The 19,230-nt window shown below is 46.5% G+C and overlaps 2 protein-coding genes across 2 annotated transcripts in view; both read right to left on the reverse strand.

The window, feature by feature from the left end:
* LOC135057146 (oocyte zinc finger protein XlCOF6-like) overlaps nt 1-19,230 on the reverse strand; it is a gene marked incomplete at its 5' end in the record, with an annotated part of 352,699 nt that overhangs the window by 17,227 nt on the left and 316,242 nt on the right. The gene's annotated exons all lie outside the window — the stretch shown is intronic.
* LOC135054688 (gastrula zinc finger protein XlCGF53.1-like) overlaps nt 1-19,230 on the reverse strand; it is a 159,523-nt gene that overhangs the window by 9,632 nt on the left and 130,661 nt on the right. The gene's annotated exons all lie outside the window — the stretch shown is intronic.

The raw sequence follows: 19,230 nt of genomic DNA on the forward strand, positions 1-19,230 counted from the left end.
AATAAAGGTTCATAGGGGCCCTGGGTCGAGTACGCCAGCACTAGGACAGTGTGTAGGTCGTATTGGTCGGCGTGGGCGAGTGAGTGGGGTACTCTGTAAACCGCCACCGTCAGCCTATTGTGAACATTTTGGTTTTTGTAAGGGTTGGCTGAAGAAAGCAACACCTTCAAACTATGGGGGCCAATTGTTCAGGTAGGGGGCGATCAACCTCGGTTCGGGTTGATTCAGTAAACCGACCAATCGGGTCGGCAAGGTATGTAATGTGTGAAAAATACGGGTCACACACAGAAGTTTTATGTGATGAATGGGAGAGAATGACTGTACATGACGGGGAGAAATTCCCAAGAGTAGGTAGCTTTAGCCCAGAAGTGTTACAAAATCTAAGGAGGAGGATATGTCTCATTAAATCAACAAAGAGACGGATCAAACATTATGATTATTTGCAGTTATGGCAATAGGAGGGTGAAATACAGAGAGGATTGGCTCAAGCGGCGGGATCTAACCCTATCAGGAAACTGATAGCCACGGCACCACCGCCACCTTACATAACGGGAGAGAAATTGGTTGCGGAGAATGACGCACTAGGGTGTAACAAACAAACACTTAGCAACTGTGTAAATGTTAATAAGTTAACCAATGCAAGTATTAACCCGTGCAAGTTGTACCCTGTTTTGAACTTTCCCCAGGAGTGTGATCAAGAGGACGAATCGGCAACAATATCGGCGCTCTCTCTAGCAGCCACCTTATCAGAAACTACAGTAGGCACGGCCCAACCCTTAAGATCAGTAACAAAGGCCCCTAGCGGAGGGACAGGTGAGGTCGTATCTACGGGTAAGTAAGGCACCATACACTATGCTGAAACCATTTCACCACAGGCTGTAGAATCTACACAGAATGATGTTGCTAGACTTAATCCTGTTAGGGTGATAGCTGTTCCAAATGGGAAAACAGACACCACAGGAGTCACTCCCATTAGGAACATTGCCATGTATAGCCCATTTTCCCGAATGGAATTAAGAACCATAGTGTCAGAATTCCCTGACCCTAGGAAAGACTTAGTTGCTAGACAGAAATACATCAGAGACCTAGGGAACACTTTAGAGCCCAATAACAAAGACTGGCAGGTATTGCTGAGGGCATGTTTACCCTCCAATGTCGACTCAGCTCAATTTTTAGCTGACTGTGGATTGGATCAGGATGTACCTCTTACAGATGTGTACAACAAAGATAATGTAAAAAGGATAAGTTTACAGTTAAAGGAGTATTTCCCAGCAGTAGTTAAATGGAACAAGATATTCTCCATAAAACAAAAAGAGTCAGAAACAGCTGCAGAGTATTTTCACAGGGCATTACTAGATATGGCTAAATACACAGGCATAGAGGACATTAAAACAAACATAAACCATAGAGAAGTAGCAGTATCTGTACTAATGGATGGTTTAAAAGAAGCATTAAAGACAAGGGTACAGACCACGCAACCATGTTGGCGAGGTCTGTCGGTGGCTACTTTGAGAGAGGCAGCTATTGATCACAATCGGAATATCACCAGACACAGGGAATTACAAGGTGATAAATTAATGGCCGTAAGTATACAGGCCCTGACCACAAGGCAGCCTTCGTATAAATCACCAAACCCTGTGGGTAAGTCAAATGTGGTAACCTGTTTTTCTTGTCATAGAGAGGGACACTTTGCACGAGACTGTAAATCGAGAAACATACAAAAGTCTTATCAACCCCCTAGACAACGACACAACACACGACATTGGGAGCAGGGTCCACAGAAACGGAGTTATGAGCCACATGCAGGGGAAACAAAAAGATACCCCCCGAACAGAGACTGGCAAGCCTCTGGTAGTTCCCATTTAACCCCTTCTCAAGTAGTTGCTGCCAGCGGGATTCAGGGAGGTCACCATACCCAATAGGGGTGTGGCCATACCTGTAATCTGCAGCCAGTAAAATTGATTGCAAGTCTTGGAAGTGAACCCGAAATTGCAATTAATGTAGCTGGTAAATCATTAAACTTTCTTGTAGATACGGGGGCGGCCAAATCAGTGATAAATTCGACAGTGGGCATGAGAACCACTGGTAAGACAATTCCAGCCATGGGAGTAACGGGAGTAGTCCAGCATTACCCTGTTAGCAAACCAGCAGAGATTACAATAGGGCCGTTACATACCAAGCATTCCTTTTTGCTGGCTGCATCGGCACCGACTAATCTCCTGGGAAGAGACTTATTGTGTAAAATGGGGTGCGTCATTTATTGTACTCCTGAAGGTGTATTCTTGGACATACCTGAGAATCACGCTCAGGAAGTGCGAGACATGTTAGACTCCCCATCAAAGTTAATGTCACATACCCTTATGACAAATAGGACTCCATCCCAAGTAGAAGAAATGACATCCCAGATACCAGAGTCACTTTGGACTAAAGATGGACAGGACACTGGATTAATGGCAAACGTAGCTCCAGTAGTTGTACAAGTAAAAGATGGTAGGATAGCTCCAAAAATCCCACAGTACCCTCTGAAGCCAGAGGTGGAGTTAGGAGTTTACCCAGTAATAGAGCGCTTGTTACAACAGGGCATTCTGGTAAGAACATCCAGCACTGCCAATAGTCCCATCTTCCCTGTGAAAGAGTGGGGGGAGGGGTTACAGGCTAGTGCAGGATCTAAGGGGGATTAACAAAATAGTTGAGAGTCAGTTCCCCGTAGTGCCAAATCCAGCTGTCATCCTTATGCAGATCCCTCCCACTGCGAAATTTTTCACTGTTATTGACCTCTGCTCCGCTTTCTTTTCGGTACCCCTACATCCTGACAGTCAATATTTGTTTGCATTTACATACAGAGGAGTCCAATACACATGGACTCGATTACCACAAGGTTTCATAGACAGTCCAAGTATATTTTCTCAGGCTTTGCATGATTGTTTACAGTCTTTCCAACCAGAGAGTGGATCAATATTGATACAGTACGTGGATGATTTACTACTGTGTTCAGATTCATTGGAAGCATCCCTGAAGGATACGAAACAGCTCCTGTTTCATCTTTCAGACACAGGACACAAGGTTTCCAAAGACAAGTTACAATTATGCCAAACTAAAGTAAAATATTTGGGACACTGTCTAACACAAGGACTGAGACACCTGACCGCTGATAGAATTCAAGCAATTAGAGACATGACTCTGCCTCAAACCCAGCAACAGATCAGAACGTTTTTAGGAATGTGTGGGTATTGCCGTAACTGGATCCCAGGATTTTCCATTCTAGCATTACCTTTGCAGGAGATGGTTTCCTCAAACAAGCCTGATCGGATTTCGCACACAGACGAGTCCGAGATGGCATTTGAGAGACTTAAACAGTGCCTAACGCAGGCACCAGCATTAGGTATGCCAGACTATGGGAAACCCTTTGAGCTGTACGGAACAGAAAGTGCTGGTTGCGCGGCAGGCGTCTTAACCCAAAAGCACGGTGGTGCCAGCAGGCCGGTAGCATACTACAGCGCTCAGCTAGATACGGTAGCGCGATCCCTCCCCACATGCTTGCGAAGCGTTGCTGCGATAGCATTGCTAGTAACGAAAAGCGAAGATGTAGTGCTAGGTCACAACCTCACAATACATACACCACATGCAGTGTCAGCCTTGTTAAATTCTGCCCAAACCAGGCACGTCTCATCAGCGCGGTTTACAAGATGGGAATTGGCACTAATGGCCCCCGTAAACATCACCATAAGGAGATGCAGTGCATTAAATCCTGCAACATATCTCCCAGGTGTGCCTGGACAGGCACAAAGGGTGGAGGATGAGAGTGGTGGGGAAGGAGGATTTAATACAAAGGAGGACACACATGATTGTATGGAATATTTGACCCAAAATTTTACCGCAAGGCCTGACATCAGTGACAACCCACTGGAAGATGTAGATCTTACCTTCTACACGGATGGTAGTTGTCACAGACAGTCAGACTCGGGAGACTTGTGTACTGGATACGCAGTCGTAGATGACCAAGGCACCATAGAAGCAGAACCGCTAGGCCCACCTCACTCAGCCCAGGTTGCTGAACTGGTCGCCCTAACCAGAGCATGTGAATTGGCTAAGGGCAAATCAGCCAATATCTACACCGATTCTAGATACGCCTTCGGGGTGGTCCATGATTTCGGAGCCCTATGGCACCTCAGAAATTTCATGACAGCAGCTGGCACACCGGTAGCGCATGCAGCTCACATCAAAAGGCTTCTAACAGCGATACAGGAACCCGACAGAGTGGCTGTTATCAAGTGTAAAGCACACACATATAGCCAGGACCCAGTATCACTTGGTAACAGCCGAGCAGACGAAGCTGCTAAGTTAGCAGCTGGTACCCCCAGACAAACAGACACCACACAATTGATGGTATTTAATACCATCAACACACAGAAGTTGTGTGAAATGCAAAATTTGTGTTCCACACAGGAAAAGGCAGTCTGGAAGGCAAAGGGATATGGCCAGGAGTCCTCAGGACTCTGGACGGATGGACAAGGTAAACCAGTGGCCCCCAGAGCATACCTTCCATGTTTAGCTGAGGCAGCACACGGGCTGACTCATCTGGGCAAGGAGGGAATGTGCAAGTTGGTAAGAGCATATTGGTGCGCCCCAGGATTTTCATCTCATGCGAGTAAGAGAGCAATGTCATGCCTTACCTGCTTGAGAAAGAATATCGGAAAGGCAATACCAACAGAACCATCTCATATCCCACCTACAGGCGGCCCTTTTCAGGTAATACAGATTGACTTTATTCAATTACCTCTTTGTCGAAATTTGAAATATGTACTTGTTTGTATAGATGTATTCTCAAATTGGGTCGAAGCATTTCCTGCGGCCACAAACACCGCTATGTTCACTGCTAAGAAAATTGTGCAGGAATTTGTATGTAGATATGGTATCCCTAGAATAATTGAAAGTGATAGGGGTACCCATTTTACAGGTGATGTCTTTCAAGGAATGTGTAAGTTGATGGGAATTGATAGCAAGCTGCACACTCCATACCGTCCACAGGCGAGTGCGAAGGTGGAAAGAGTGAACAGCACTATTAAAAATAAACTGAGCAAAGTTATGGCAGAAACAGGATTGACATGGCCAGAAGCTTTACCCACTGTACTATACAGCATCAGAACCACTCCCAGGTCCCCTCTTAATCTGTCTCCCTTTGAAATCTTGTTTGGTCGACAACCGCATGTTATGATTAACCCTCAGGATGATTTGAAGTGTAACAATGAAGTGACTGTAAAATACTTGATTAACATGAGTAAACAGCTAAGGAACCAAAATGATAATTTGAAGTTGGTGATTCCTGATTTACCAGATAGTAATTGTCATGACATTGAACCTGGGGATTATGTAATGATACGGAATTTTCTACGCTCAGGTTGCCTTATTGACAGATGGGAAGGACCATATCAAGTCTTATTGACTAGCACTACAGCATTGAAGGTTGCCGAGAGAGAGACTTGGCTTCATTCGTCCCACTGTAAGAAGGTTGCTGATCCAGAGAGGTCCCGTGATAAGGAACAGACGGTAGAGGAAGTTGTATCACTGGAGTGTCTGTTCCAGGAGGACTGAGGCGGCACCTGAGCATTGAAAATCATAAGATCAAAAGCAGTTGTCGATTCCCTGTTCCCTTTTATTGTTTTTCTCCACTTCCCATCCCCTCTCCCTCAATTATTTTTTTTTCCCCTTCTCATTCTTCTCCGTTTCCTCCTATAAGATGGACTTGCCCCAAGAGACTGTGATCCGGATTTTCCTGTTGACCATGATGTTGACCAGAGCAGTCTGTTCCGGCGAGAGTACCATGGAGGTCGAGAGAGGTTCTGGAATGGGTTCTGATGACAAAGATGGAGGCGTAGTTTTCCAAGAACAACTTAATCAACAAGTAAAGGCGAGTATCAGAAAACGATCCGATAGCATTGACAATAGAAGGAATTGTGAAGGATTGTTAGCTGAAGAAAACTGTATCTGTAGGCTCTGTGACAATGTAGTTGAGGATGGGTGCATTAAGAAATGCCAATCCAGTTTTAATATCCACATGGACCGGTATCCATTGAGTGACTATCACTCCTTAGTGGGTAGTGTGTTAAATCAAACAGATTGTTGGGTATGCTCTCAAGTGCCTCAAGGTCATAGCAAATCAGGACTAGTACCATTTCCTTTAATGGTAGGGGAGGTACTTGAGCTAAAGGGTGGGAGACCGGTGGACAGGAGGTTTAATATCTCCAGCCCTCCTAGTTTGAAGCTCCACCAATATCATGTGGATAGATCCCTAATATGTTTTAACATTACCAATCCCCGAAAGCCGGGAAATTGGGAAGTGTCATGGAGTAACCAAACCATGACCTTTTCATATAGAGCAGATAGAATGCCTACAGATACAGAGCTTATACGCCACATAGCCAGTAGAGAAAAATCTTTCCGATATAGGTATACCCTAGGAAGTAGGATTACGAGAGTTGGAGAGGTATCACCAGGATACTGTGCACATATCGTACAAACGGATACGTGTACTAGACAGATGGGAGAATTAGGGGTAGGAGATTTCACATGGAGGATGTGTAATATGGTTATGTCCTACTCTGTCCCATATGTTCTCCCCGATGATGCATATTTCATATGCGGGAGGAAGGCGTATAAGTGGCTTGCCCCAAACTCTGAAGGATTGTGTTATATTGGAAAAGTACTGCCTGAGGTAATGACTGTATCACATGCCAAAATGAAAGATATACACCGTGGTGCCCAAGCTCCTTATACTCACACTCATTACGAGCACGTAGTTAAAAGGCAACTGACAGAAAGGACAGAGCATTCGGCCTCTGACATGATCCATGAATCCACCGGGATTCAGGTTCTACTTGCGTTAGATTTCACTCGCACCGCTAGAGGAGTGCTGAACTATAGGTACATATCTGCGCTTGCAAATCTGTTAGACAATATCACTGAAATGTATGATGACACTTTTAGGTATACTGGAAGGGAACTTCAAGCTTATAAAACAGAACTGGTTCAGCATAGGATGGTTCTTAATTATCTCACGGCAGTGACAGGTGGATATTGTGTCACACTGGCAACGCAGTACGGCGTGAAATGCTGCACATATATTACGAATAGTACCGAGGACCCGGTCGAGGTCATAGACCAAAAGATGGACGATATTCTCCAATTGAAGTGGGAATTTCGCAGGAGACACAATCTCACCCTTGCTGCTGTGGGTAATGAGCTGACTGGTTGGGTGTCATGGTTGAACCCGCGAAATTGGTTCTCTGGTTTAGGAGAATGGGCTCAAGGAGTCATAATGAATGTAGGGAAGTTTCTCCTATGTATCTTAGGTGTTGTCATAACGATTGGCTTGATATTTAGGTGCGTTCAGGCTTTAACGAAGTGCAAACGTAGTACCAGGGTAATGAGTCTAAGGAGTGAGGAAATTGTAATTCCAATGGATTTGATTTATGACCCAACGGTAGAAACAATGATGTGATGAAAAAGCGATTATACGGTCCGTTTCTTTCACCTGTTTTTCCGTTTTCTCCAAGGTAAAAAGACCCACTTGGACGAGGAATTTGATGATCCTGTATACAGACAACTGATGGATTAAAGAAGAAGTTTTGACAACCTTATACACAGATATTTGATGAACTATGCCATAGACCCCCAGTTTCCCTAGAAATTTTTAAATTACGCTAGCCCAACACTTTTGTAAGTCTATGGACATTGACAAAGCTTTTGACCACACTTTTTGGCAAAAGCCCAAAGAAGACTGCATTCAACAGACACCAGACAAGACTTCAACCGACAAATGTTCATTAACCTGACATAGAATACCACTGCATTTACCATAAGTGTTCTTTATCTTCATCTCTACAACCTTCAGGTAATGACACACATAGTCGATAGGGAATACAGGCACAGATATCAGCAATCACATATTCCCCCATTCATGTATCATCAACTAAAATGTGCTCCCCCATTTTGTTGCAACCAAAAGCCGAAAAGAGCTCGGTAAAGTTTGACAGCCCATCCACAGACCCGTACCGCGGGATAAGAAGGAATTCAAATGTATACTTCGCAATACCTCGAAGCTTGATTTACAACACGTACGGCACGATGATACATGACCCCCCAAACATGGATTCATACACACATGCTTCTGCTATCTCACTAGGTCATACCCTTTTCACACCTTCTCTCCTCCCCTACCCAACCATGGAAATGTATTTACACCTGACATATATTTTTCTCTTTTTGAAATGTTTTAGGAAGTGGCAGTTATTGTTGACTGCCAAAGGGTGGACTGTCAAAGTCAGAAAAATATCACGATGCACACTGCCATATTTGCACCTCATACAGGTCCGCGCTGCGCATGCGTGCGCCCTCCCTTGCGTGCGCATACTCGCTGTTGCGGGCACCCGCAGGCGCACGGTATGCGCATTTACGGTAGAGTTCCTGTGCGCCCAGCGTGCGACTCAATCGTTATATATTTTCACCATATAATGTATTTTGTAGATCATGGTCCCCTTGATAGATTCTGAAAGTTTAGTTAATATAGCATGTTCATGGACAGAGAGATCCCTCTTTGTTTGATACGAAGGGTCAGACATGGGTCATACAGTGGTGTTTAGTATCCATCGGAAGAGTATTTAATTAGCAATATTCCGGTGTTGGTTTGAAGCTGATTGATCGCTCGTGCGAATAGTTATGGACATAAGAAGTTTATGTACTTTTACTATTATTTGCACTTACTTATCCATGCGGCGGGAAACCTAGTTTCCCACCCACCTGAGCAGTTGGAAATGGTCTCAGCCCACCTGTATGAATCAACCTATGTTCTTTTGTTATAGTGCGAAGACGAATTCCTGTGTCCAATGAACAATGAGATTGTAGGGACCATTGAATTGTATTGTGTGTGGGGCATAAATAGACAAGCCGACCATATCCAGCTCACTCTCTTCAACGGTTCTCATTGCTGATAATCGGGAGTTGGATATCGAGGCGCATGCGATCGTTCCCTTTGTGCGTAAGTTTTCTCCGCAATCATATTGTCTTTATTGTTATTGTGAGCCATATCTCTCTCTCCTCCTCTTTCTCTCTCATTTTCCCTTCAACGTAATTGTATTGTATTGTATTTCCTGTGTAGTTATCTGGTTAGTTAGTCTATGTTATATTGTAGTGTATGACTTGTATTGTATTATTCTTTTCCAAGTATAACATTCATATAAGGCGTTAGACCCTAAGCCCGGTATTTGTGTATTTCTTATAGTGTTAAGTATTCTCAGAGCGTCGAGTACGCTCGAACAGCTTTTAAGTTAATAAGGTTACACTGTGTTGCATCTACACTCTATCACTACATAAAGGTTTCACTGCGTATTACATTGTTTATGGTTTAGATATAAAGGTTTAACATTGTGAGCGTTAGCGCCGCTGGTGATCTCCTCGTGGTCCCGAGCGTCCGCTACGCTATAGCGAAACATTACGTTAGTCGGCAGCCAGTAGCCTGCCTGCCTGTGATCTCTTGGCCGTGAGCGAACGTGACGCTTGAGCGTCTCGATTACGGCTAAGCGATTGTTACGCAACGTGCGTACCCTTACGGTACTCCATACGTCAATAGCGTACAGTGTTCTTAGACCTCTTAAAGGGTTTTAAATAAGATAAATATTTAACTTTATCAATTTCAAAGTTGTCTCCAACTTGCGGTCTGCCATCTCGTTAAGAGAAGCCGTACCAGGCGCAGGGAGGATCACCTTCTTAGTTAACCTTGACAGGGCACTGTCAGGAGGTGACTCCCACCTTTTCCTGTCTTCTGCAGGGAATGGGTAAGCTACCTGAATCCTTTAGGGAATTTGAAATTTCTTTTCAGGGTTAGCCCAAACTCCCTCAAAGAGTGTATTCAGCTCATGAGATGGAGGGAAAGTTACGTTAATTTTCTTTTCTTAATAAAAGTAAGCCTTCTCCTGTGGTAAAGGAGGGGGCTCCGTCTAACACCTCCTTTATAGCAATAATCATGTACTGAATGTTTTTTTGCTAACTTTGGATCTAATACCCTGGAATCACTAGTGTCGACACAGGAATCAGAGTCCGTGTCTGTATCAGTTTGTACTACATGTGCAAATGATCTTTTATGTGACCCAGAGGTGTCCCCTGTGGATGAAAAGGCAGAAGTACTAAAAATCACACCTTCGACTGATATTCTCCAGCTTTCTGCATGAGACTCAGTCTTATCCAATCTCTTACTGATATGATTCACACACTATCACGTAATTCTTTCACCCATTCAGGCTCATGGTGTGCCGGCAGCGCCACCACTTTATAACTCTGTGTCCCTAAAATGGCTCCCTCAGGGGAAGAGCTCCCTGCCTCAGACATGTCACACACGTGCACAACCACACCACAGGCACTCCGGGGCTTATGGGGGACAGACCCACAGTAAAATCTGTCAGAAGGACACAGAAAGATTTGCCAGTTCACAACTCGGCACTAATAACCAAAATCCCTGTGTATATAAAACGTGCACAGCGACCTGTAGCGCTTTTATACTACCAATTTGACAAAACAGCACCCAATTACAATGTGCCCCCCCTTATTTACACCGTGATACTTGGTTCAGAAGTGGAGGACCAGTGTTTCTTCCCCTGCAGCATGTACTGGAGAAAATGGCGTTGAGCAGTGTGCTGGCTGACTGAGGAGGAAGCCCCGCCCCCTGCAATGGCGCATTTCCCCTCCGAAATTTAGGTCTTTTTTATACTGGCGGGGGTGTAGGATTGTGCCACAACATAATATACTACTTTTTGCCAGTTCAGAGTAGGTTTTCATGCTGCCCAGGGCACCCCTCCCCCCCTGCACCCTGGTGTGCGCGGTGTATGGATAGCATGTCCGCGCAGCGAGAGGGAACGCTGCGCGGTACCTTTAGCCATCACGATGACCAGAGGTCCTTCTGGCAGATCTCCGGTATTATACTCACGCATCTTCTGACTTCTGGCTCTGTTAAGGGGGTGATGGCGTGCTGTGGGAGTGAGCGCATAGCCGCAGCTAGCGTTCAGTTCCCTTCAGGAGCTAATGGTGTCCAGTCAGCAAGAAGCAGAGCCATGAAACTCTTTAGGAAGTTGGTTCCTACTTCTTCCCCCTAAGTCCCACGAATCAGGAAGACTGTTGCCAGCAGTCTCCCTGAAAATAAAAAACCTAACATAAAGTCTTTCAGTGAAACTCAGTAGAGCTCCACTGGAGTGCAACCAGTCTGCCTGGGCACATTTTCTAAACTGAGGTCTGGAGGAGGGGCATAGAGGGAGGAGCCAGTTCACACTCTAGAAAAGTCTCAAAGTGCCCATGGCTCCTGCGGAACCGTCTATACCCCATGGTACTGAAGTGGGCCCCAGCATCCTCTAGGACGTATGAGAAAAAGTAATTCTCCAGAAAAGGGGAGGGATTACACACTAAGTTTGGATTCTGCGTCCGCAATCCACTGGCGCAACCACAAGGCCCTGCGTGCCGACACTGCCATGGCAGATGTCCGAGCATTAATGTTCCCCATCTCCTTGAGGGAATCACAGAGGACACGTGTAGTGTCCTGAATGTGCTTCAGTAGGGTTACCATTGTAACAAAGGGCATATCTTCCGAGAGACCTCCCTGAAATTGAATGGCCCAAGAATGAATAGCATGGGTCATCCAGCAACCTGCAATGAATGGTCTTTGTGAGAGGCCGGCTGCAGTATATATAGATTTTAGTGTCGTCTCTATCTTCCGATCCCTAAGATCCTTCATGGTAAAGGAGCCCGGGGCAGGCAGCACCACCTTCTCAGACAGGCGAGAGACTGAGACATCCACGCCAGGGGGTTACTCCCAAAATTTTCTACCTTCAGTAGCAAATGGGAAAGTGTGCCCTAGCAGCTAAATCTGCAACAGCTTATTGTAGTAGCTGAGTCCAGTGAGCTGGGATGACATATCTGACATCATAGTCTTAAGAGACCCTAGCCAGTGGGGCTCAGTACCCTCTTCCCCAGCCTCTTCACTAATTTGGTCCCGCTCTGAGGAAGCTCCGCCCCCTCCAATGGCGCCGGAGCTGTACATATTATTTATACTGGCAAAGTCTCCTAAACATCTTAAAACATCACACAAGTGCTAGTCAAGCAGTTTTATGCCAGTTTACACATGGGGGATCCTAGCGGGACCACCCAGGGAGGGAGGACCCCCCAAGCAGGGCCCCCGGTTTGTTCTCACCACCGATGTCACCTTCAGGCAGCGTTAAGGGTGTGCGGTGTGCTGTAGCTGTGACAGCTAAGGTACAGTGCCTAGCTGAACAAACAGCCCCTCAGGGGAAGTGGCTCTGCACCTCGCAAGGCCAGTGACCGCCCTCGCCCCCCGCCCCCCTACCCCTTCCTGTAATAAATGTTTTAAAAGAAATTGAAGAAAAATCTCTGGAGCTGCAGAGATGTGCATCCTCTCCTGAGGGCAATTTTTCTAAACTGCCTGTGGGAGGTAGCATAGAGGGGAGGAGCCAGCACACCCAACTGAAGAAATTTAAAGTGCACTGGCTCCTTTGGACCCCGTCTATATTCCATCGTGCTAGTTTCCCCCAATATCCCTTATGGATGCTAGAGAAATCACCAGCGTGGTTACTCGTGTCGCAGCACCGGCCGGAAGAGTTGCCGCAATGCATCTAACACGCATAGCGCAGCCGCTCTATAAAAAAAATAAGATTTTACTTACCGATAAATCTATTTCTCGTAGTCCGTAGTGGATGCTGGGGACTCCGTCAGGACCATGGGGGATAGCGGCTCCGCAGGAGACAGGGCACAAAAGTAAAAACTTTAGGATCAGGTGGTGTGCACTGGCTCCTCCCCCTATGACCCTCCTCCAAGCCTCAGTTAGGATACTGTGCCCGGACGAGCGTACACAATAAGGAAGGATTTTGAATCCCGGGTAAGACTCCTACCAGCCACACCAATCACACTGTACAACCTGTGATCTGAACCCAGTTAACAGCATGATAACAGCGGAGCCTCTGAAAAGATGGCTCACAACAATAATAACCCGATTTTTGTAACAATAACTATGTACAAGTATTGCAGACAATCCGCACTTGGGATGGGCGCCCAGCATCCACTATGGACTACGAGAAATAGATTTATCGGTAAGTAAAATCTTATTTTCTCTGACGTCCTAGTGGATGCTGGGGACTCCGTCAGGACCATGGGGATTATACCAAAGCTCCCAAACGGGCGGGAGAGTGCGGATGACCCTGCAGCACCGAATGAGAGAACTCCAGGTCCTCTTTAGCCAGGGTATCAAATTTGTAGAATTTTACAAACGTGTTCTCCCCCGACCACGTAGCTGCTCGGCAGAGTTGTAATGCCGAGACCCCTCGGGCAGCCGCCCAGGATGAGCCCACCTTCCTTGTGGAATGGGCCTTGACAGATTTAGGCTGTGGCAGGCCTGCCACAGAATGTGCAAGTTGAAATGTGCTACAAATCCAACGAGCAATCGTCTGCTTAGAAGCAAGAGCACCCAGTTTGTTGGGTGCATACAGGATAACAGCGAGTCAGTTTTCCTGACTCAAGCCGTCCTGGAAACCTATATTTTCAGGGCCCTGACAACATCTAGCAACTTGGAGTCCTCCAAGTCCCTAGTAGCCGCAGGTACCACAATAAGCTGGTTCAGGTGAAACGCTGACACCACCTTAGGAAGAAACTGGGGACGAGTCCGCAGTTCTGCCCTGTCCGAATGGACAATCAGATATGGCTTTTGTGAGACAAAGCCGCCAATTCTGACACTCGCCTGGCCGAGGCCAGGGCCAACAGCATGGTCACTTTCCATGTGAGATATTTCAAATCCACAGATTTGAGCGGTTTAAAATGTGATTTGAGGAATCCCAGAACTACGTTGAGATCCCACAGTGCCACTGGAGGCACAAAAAGGGGGTTGTATATGCAATACTCCCTTGACAAACTTCTGGACTTCAGGAACTGAAGCCAATTCTTTCTGGAAGAAAATTTACAGGGCCGAAATTTGAACCTTAATGGACCCCAATTTGAGGCCCATAGACACTCCTGTTTGCAGGAAATGCAGGAATCGACCGAGTTGAAATTTCTTCGTGGGGCCTTCCTGGCCTCACACCACGCAACATATTTTCGCCACATGTGGTGATAATGTTTTGCGGTCACCTCCTTCCTGGCTTTGACCAGGGTAGGAATGACCTCTTCCGGAATGCCTTTTTCCCTTAGGATCTGGCGTTCCACCGCCATGCCGTCAAACGCAGCCGCGGTAAGTCTTGGAACAGACCTGGTACTTGCTGAAGCAAGTCCCTTCTTAGCGGCAGAGGCCATGAGTCCTCTGTGAGCATTTCTTGAAGTTCCGGGTGCCACGTCCTTCTTGGCCAATCCGGAGCCACGAGTATAGTTCTTACTCCTCTACGTCTTATAATTCTCAGTACCTTGGTTATGAGAAGCAGAGGAGGGAACACATACACCGACTGGTACACCCACAGTGTTACCAGAACGTCCACAGATATTGCTTGAGGGTCTCTTGACCTGGCGCAATACCTGTCCAGTTTTTTGTTCAGGCGGGACGCCATCATGTCCACCTTTGGTCTTTCCCAACGGTTCACAATCATGTGGAATACTTCCCGATGAAGTCCCCACTCTCCCGGGTGGAGGTCGTGCCTGCTGAGGAAGTCTGCTTCCCAGTTGTCCACTCCCGGAATGAACACTGCTGACAGTGCTATCACATGATTTTTCGCCCAGCGAAGAATCCTTGCAGTTTCTGCCATTGCCCTCCTGCTTCTTGTGCCGCCCTGTCTGTTTACGTGGGCGACTGCCGTGATGTTGTCCCACTGGATCAATACCGGCTGACCTTGAAGCAGAGGTCTTGCTAAGCTTAGAACATTGTAAATTGCCCTTAGCTCCAGTATATTTATGTGGAGAGAAGTCTCCAGACTTGATCACACTCCCTGGAAATTTTTTCCCTGTGTGACTGCTCCCCAGCCTCTCAGGCTGGCATCCGTGGTCACCAGGACCCAGTCCTGAATGCCGAGTCTGCGGCCCTTTAGTAGATGAGCACTCTGCAGCCACCGCAGAAGAAACACCCTTGTCCTTGGAGACAGGGTTATCCGCTGATGCATCTGAAGATGCGATCCGGACCATTTTTCCAGCAGATCCCACTGAAAAGTTCTTGCGTGAAATCTACCGAATGGAATCGCTTCGTAAGAAGCCACCATTTTTCCCAGGACCCTTGTGCAATGATGCACTGACACTTTTCCTGGTTTTAGGAGGTTCCTGACTAGCTCGGATAACTCCCTGGCTTTCTTCTCCGGGAGAAACACCTTTTTCTGGACTGTGTCCAGAATCATCCCTAGGAACAGCAGACGTGTCGTCGGAAACAGCTGCGGTTTTGGAATATTTAGAATCCACCCGTGCTGTCGTAGAACTACTTGAGATAGTGCTACTCCGACCTCCAACTGTTCTCTGGACCTTGCCCCTATCAGGAGATCGTCCATTTTCTTTGAAGAAGAATCATCATTTCGGCCATTACCTTGGTAAGGACCCGGGGTGCCGTGGACAATCCAACCGGCAGCGTCTGAAACTGATAGTGACAGTTCTGTACCACGAACCTGAGGTACCCTTGGTGAGAAGGGCAAATTGGGACATGGAGGTAAGCATCCCTGATGTCCCGGGACACCATATAGTCCCCTTCTTCCTGGTTCGCTATCACTGCTCTGAGTGACTCCATCTTGATTTGAACCTTTGTATGTAAGTGTTCAACTATTTCAGATTTAGAATAGGTCTCACCGAGCCGTCTGGCTTCAGTACCACAATATAGTGTGGAATAATACCCCTTTCCTTGTTGTAGGAGGGGTACTTTGATTATCACCTGCTGGGAATACAGCTTGTGAATTGTTTCCACTACTGCCTCCCTGTCGGAGGGAGACGTTGGTAAAGCAGACTTCAGACACCTGCGAGGGGGAGACGTCTCGAATTTCCAATCTGTACCCCTGGGATACTACTTGTAGGATCCAGGGGTCCACTTGCGAGTGAGCCCACTGCGTGCTGAAACTCTTGAGACGACCCCCCCCACCGCACCCGAGTCCGCTTGTACGGCCCCAGCGTCATGCTGAGGACTTGGCAGAAGCGGTGGAGGGCTTCTGTTTCTGGGAATGGGCTGCCTGCTGCAGTCTTCTTCCCTTTCCTCTATCCCATGGCAGATATGACTGGCCTTTTGCCCGCTTGCCCTTATGGGGACGAAAGGACTGAGGCTGAAAAGACATTGTCTTTTTCTCCTTTATACGGCAATACTTCCATGTGCCGTTTGGAATCTGCATCACCTGACCACTGTCGTGTCCATAAACAACTTCTGGCAGATATGGACATCGCACTTACTCTTGATGCCAGAGTGCAAATATCCCTCTGTGCATCTCGCATATATAGAAATGCATCCTTTAAATGCTCTATAGTCAATAAAATACTGTCCCTGTCAAGGGTATCAATATTTTCAGACAGGGAATCCGACCAAGCCACCCCAGCGCTGCACATCCAGGCTGAGGCGATCGCTGGTCGCAGTATAACACCAGTATGTGTGTATATACTTTTTAGGATATTTTCCAGCCTCCTATCAGCTGGCTCCTTGAGGGCGGCCCTATCTGGAGACGGTACCGCCACTTGTTTTGATAAGCGTGTGAGCGCCTTATCCACCCTAAGGGGTGTTTCCCAACGCGCCCTAACTTCTGGCGGGAAAGGGTATACCGACAATAATTTTCTATCGGGGGAAACCCACGCATCATCACACACTTCATTTAATTTATCTGATTCAGGAAAAACTACAGGTAGTTTTTTCACACTCCACATAATACCCTTTTTTGTGGTACTTGTAGTATCAGAAATATGTAACACCTCCTTCATTGCCCTTAACAAGTAACGTGTGGCCCTAAAGGAAAATACGTTTGTTTCTTCACCGTCGACACTGGAGTCAGTGTCCGTGTCTGTGTCTGTGTCGACCGACTGAGGTAAAAGGACGTTTTAACGCCCCTGACGGTGTTTGAGACGCCTGGACAGGTACTAATTGGTTTGCCGGCCGTCTCATGTCGTCAACCGACCTTGCAGCGTGTTGACATTATCACGTAATTCCTTAAATAAGCCATCCATTCCGGTGTCGACTCCCTAGAGAGTGACATCACCATTACAGGCAATTGCTCCGCCTCCTCACCAACATCGTCCTCATACATGTCGACACACACGTACCGACACACAGCACACACACAGGGAATGCTCTGATAGAGGACAGGACCCCACTAGCCCTTTGGGGAGACAGAGGGAGAGTTTGCCAGCACACACCAAAAACGCTATAATTATACAGGGACAACCTTTATATAAGTGTTTTTCCCTTATAGCATTTTAATATATATAGTCATATCGCCAAATAAGTGCCCCCCCTCTCTGTTTTAACCCTGTTTCTGTAGTGCAGTGCAGGGGAGAGCCTGGGAGCCTTCCCACCAGCATTTCTGTGAGGGAAAATGGCGCTGTGTGCTGAGGAGAATAGGCCCCGCCCCCTTTTCGGCGGGCTTCTTCTCCCGTTTTTCTGAGACCTGGCAGGGGTTAAATACATCCATATAGCCCCCAGGGGCTATATGTGATGTATTTTTAGCCAGAATAAGGTACTATCATTGCTGCCCAGGGCGCCCCCCCCAGCGCCCTGCACCCTCAGTGACCGCTGCTATGAAGTGTGCTGACAACAATGGCGCACAGCTGCAGTGCTGTGCGCTACCTTATGAAGACTGAAAAGTCTTCTGCCGCCGGTTTCTGGACCTCTTCACTTTTCGGCATCTGCAAGGGGGTCGGCGGCGCGGCTCCGGGACGAACCCCAGGGTGAGACCTGTGTTCCGACTCCCTCTGGAGCTAATGGTGTCCAGTAGCCTAAGAAGCCAATCCATCCTGCACGCAGGTGAGTTCACTTCTCTCCCCTAAGTCCCTCGATGCAGTGAGCCTGTTGCCAGCAGGACTCACTGAAAATAAAAAACCTAACAAAACTTTTACTCTAAGCAGCTCTTTAGGAGAGCCACCTAGATTGCACCCTTCTCGGCCGGGCACAAAAATCTAACTGAGGCTTGGAGGAGGGTCATAGGGGGAGGAGCCAGTGCACACCACCTGATCCTAAAGTTTTTACTTTTGTGCCCTGTCTCCTGCGGAGCCGCTATCCCCCATGGTCCTGACGGAGTCCCCAGCATCCACTAGGACGTCAGAGAAAAGGCTATATAAAATAAAGTTTAAAAAAAAAAAGAAGCTTGGGACTGCCTGACCAAAGAAAAAACTTCCCTTGGGCAGGAGGCGGAGTTATAGGAGAGGTTGGAAGACAGCATTCTAGTAGCTCTAAAGCTTAACCGTTTGGTGCCCAATCCTTATCCAACCACCTACGCCCCATGTCTATCCTGTGGATCAACTGTGGACCCTGAAGAACAAAAAATATCTATAAAGTGCTATACAGGTTGAGTATCCCTTATCCAAAATGCTTGGGACCAGAGGTATTTTGGATAACGGATTTTTCCGTATTTTGGAATAATTAGATACCATAATGAGATTTCATGGTGATGGGACCTGAATCTAAGCACAGAATGCATTTATGTTTCATATACACTTTATACACACAGCCTGAAGGTAATTTTTGCCAATATTTTTTTATAACTTTGTGCATTAAACAAAGTGTGTGTACATACACACAATTCATTTATGTTTCATATACACCTTGTATACACAGCCTGAAGGTCATTTAATACAATATTATTAATAACTTTGTGTATTAAACAAAGTTTGTGTACACTGAGCCATCAAAAAACAAAGATTTCACTATCTCACTCTCACTCAAAAAAGTCCGTATTTCGGAATATTCCGTATTTCGGAATATATGGATATGGGATACTCAACCTGTATTACACTCCACACATATATGGAATTGTTTCTCCAGGAATTAATTAATCATACTGAAAAGAAAACAGTCATTGTATATGTCCCTGTATTATTACTATAGATATAAGTGATGTCACTGTGACACTCCCAGATCCCCTCACCTCCCCAGTCATGTCCCTGTATTATTACTATAGATATAAGTGATGTCACTGTGACACTCCCAGATCCCCTCATCTCCCTGTATTATTACTATAGATATACGTGATGTCACTGTGACTCTTCCAGATCCCCTCACCTCCCTAGTCATGTCCCTGTATTATTACTATAGAT

This window comes from Pseudophryne corroboree, chromosome 3 (genome assembly GCF_028390025.1).
Source record: "Pseudophryne corroboree isolate aPseCor3 chromosome 3, aPseCor3.hap2, whole genome shotgun sequence".
NCBI lineage: Eukaryota > Metazoa > Chordata > Amphibia > Anura > Myobatrachidae > Pseudophryne > Pseudophryne corroboree.